The 3,299-nt window shown below is 33.6% G+C and overlaps 1 pseudogene; it reads right to left on the reverse strand.

The window, feature by feature from the left end:
- On the reverse strand, positions 1-3,080 carry LOC103541882 (olfactory receptor 8U9-like; annotated as a pseudogene).
- Positions 3,081-3,299: the final 219 nt, after the last annotated feature.

The following is a 3,299-nucleotide window of genomic DNA, read 5'->3' on the forward strand; positions in this document are numbered from 1 at the left end:
TCACTTACTTAATTTCATGAACACAACAGCCTGGTTTCTATAGATGACTTTTTTCAGGGCCTCTTTCACCTCCTTGTTCCTCAGGCTGTAGATTGAGAGGTTCAACATGGGAATGATCACCGTGTAGAATACTGAAGCTGTTTTGTCTGTGTCAATGGAATGGTAAGAGCTTGGCTGTAAATACATAAAGATCAGGGTCCTATAGAATATGGTGACTGCTAGCATGTGGGAGCCACACATGGAGAAAGCCTTGCACCCGCCTTCAGCTGAGTGCCTCTTCAGGATGGCAGAAATAATGTACACGTAGAAGACAAAGACAACCAGAAGGGAAGAAATGAACATTGTATCATCACAAGCAAAGATGCACAACTGTTTGCATCAAGTGTCTGAGCAAGTTAGCCTCAAAAGAGGCATGTCATCACAATAGAAATGATTAATGATATTGGAGTGACAATAAGAGAGGTGAAAGGTGGGGATGGCATGAAATAGTGTAACCAGGAAGCTATAGCTGTAGGGAACAGCCACAAGATGAAGCAGATTCCTGGGGACATTACAATTACATAGAGTAGAAGGGTGCAGATGGCCACATATCAGTCATAGGCCACGGAAGCCAGGAGCAAGCACTTTGCCATCAAGACGGCCAGGAGACAGCCTAATTGAGCAGCACATGCATTAAAGATTTAATTTTGTTTGTAGCAGAAATTCCCAAGCATTTTGGGTGTAATGACAGATGAGTAACAAATTGACAAAAGCCAAGTTGCTTAGAAAGAAGTACATTGGTGTGTTGAGTCGTTCATCTGTTCTAACGACTAGGATCAAACCTAGACTGCCTACTATTATGAAGATGTAGATGAATAAGACTATCACAAAGAGAGGTATCTTCAATTCCATTTTATCTGTGAGGTCAACAAGAATATATTATGGGGGTGCAATTTACCTGACCATGTCTCTTCAAGGCATCTGCATGAGGAAGAAGAGAAAAGTGTTAAGTTCAAGTTTCTATTCCTATAAGTAGTGTTTTTACACTTTCATATCTTGTAAAGAGGTTTTATTCCTAATATAGAGATAATTAGCGTAATTCTAGTAATAAGAGGGAGAGCAGAAAGAGGTATATGTGGGAAAGGCATATTTCTCTACTCTCAAACCCATTGAACACACAAAGATGGGAGCTATGGAACACTCCACATTGCCTTGGTGTCTGTACAAAGGCCGTGTGCAATAAGCTACTTAAAACTATAACCTGACAAGTTAAAGTATTTAAGCTATTGTTTTTATTGAAAAGACATTAACATTAATAACAAAAGAAAATAGATCTTCTGCAATGGCATCACTTTGACAGATTTGTCGTTGGACCTGTGCAGACACAGCTCCACATTGTCCTAATGGTGGCAGAAATATAGTTTTGTATTTTCTATTTTACTTTAATAATTTCTCACTTAATGGTCACTATAGGTTGCAAAATAATCTTCATAGTTATGTTCATAATGCAAAAACTGAAAATAGGTAAGTAAGGAAGGTATAACAATATGTTTATTTACCTCGTTTAATCTCACTAAACCTTTATGTAAAAAATATATTATTTGCCTACTTTACAGGTGAAGAATAAGACACTAAAAAAGGAACATCCAAAACAAAATCAAATGAGTGGTTTGAGTAGAGTGAGTCGAGTTTCAGATCCATGTTTCTGACTCAGGAGTCCACACCTCATCCTTATGCTCTCAATATAGCATATCTTATTTATTCTGTTGTTAGAAACAAATTATTTCCAGATTTTGCTGGCTGTAATGTTGCACATGTTTATCTCTAAAATATGAACTTACACGATCAAAGAGAATGAATCCCCATATAATTTTACAATATGTTGTCATTTATAATAAAACTGACATTTTCTTTCCAAAAGATTTGGAAATTTGTCTCATTAAAAGACAATTTATGTCTCTTTCAACATTTTCTACCTTTTATTAAAGAAACATAGATTTGAATTAGATTTTATGTATTAATTTTTGTATTCCTACTTTAGTTTAAGTTGGATATGTTTCTAATTATTTTTTGTATTCATTTTCATAGCTCTTCATAATTGAATTATTGAATATTTAAATTATATTTATTTTAGGAAAGTGTAAAAATTATGGAACTGTGTTATTACTATTAATGTCAAATGTCATATTTTTTGTCTACTCCTGTTCCTTTTTTCTCTCTTTCTTTCTCTCTCTCTCACACACATCTTTATACTTGAACAATGAAAAAATTTTCTCGGAAAACTTATACAAATTGCTGTATACAGTCTGGAAATTACACTGAGAATAAAATACAAATAAAATAAGAATCTGTTTTTATTCAAATTTTCTTCAGAACTTACTAGTGGCTCTTTTGCACTTATGACTATTGTTTAATTTATCAAAAACACATTTAGTTATTTTCCGTTTGTTTCAATCAGTATGTTTATTGAGAAACACTATGTGGTAAGTAATAACTTTCAAGGAATACTTATTCACTTTAATTTTATTCTAAATAAATTATATATTCCTTTTTGAAATTCTAATACAGATGGAGTTTTAATGTCTAATTACAGCAACATGGACGTTAAGATAAATAAGACCTAGTTATCCATCCTTTCCAAAACACAAAACTCTGATATTTGTACATACAAACCATTTTAACTTTTATTAAAAATAGTGTGAATTTTATTTGAAAGCATATGTAACTTTTCACAATCTCACCCATGAATATTTTTCTAATCCCAATTCCATTAAACTTTCCCCACCATCAGTGGACATCCACGGGTCCAATTACTACAATTAGTCCAGGTTTGTCAATAACAAGATGCCCTTCTTTGCACTTATATTTTTGGCTTTGCCATTCTTAGTAACCTTCTCTACAAGAAAAAATGGAAAGTTGAAGGGGAAACTTTATCCTTTAAGGTCTATTGAAATATTTCCTCTCCTGTGAAGAGCTACTTCCCATGTTGAGTTACTATATTTCATATTTGAATTCTAGAATCACTTTAGAATACTTCACTTATATTTCTTCTCACATTTATGACAACCATCTGCTCCCATACCCCTTTCTCTGGTAGACATTAGGCTTTTTATGGTTGAAAGCCATGCTGAAGTAATTTCTTATAAATGTTTGGTAATGGGGAATTAAACATTAATTTTGGATTAGTTAATTTAAGATTAATATCATAATAATGTTATTTGAATATTGCTTCCCCTTATTCTTAAGCTATATCATTTGCTTTGGTGTGCCAAGCAGTGCCATGTTGGCACCCGGCATACAAACTAGCTAGCAAATCCGGG

Source organism: Equus przewalskii, unplaced genomic scaffold (genome assembly GCF_037783145.1).
Source record: "Equus przewalskii isolate Varuska unplaced genomic scaffold, EquPr2 contig_452, whole genome shotgun sequence".
Taxonomy (NCBI): domain Eukaryota; kingdom Metazoa; phylum Chordata; class Mammalia; order Perissodactyla; family Equidae; genus Equus; species Equus przewalskii.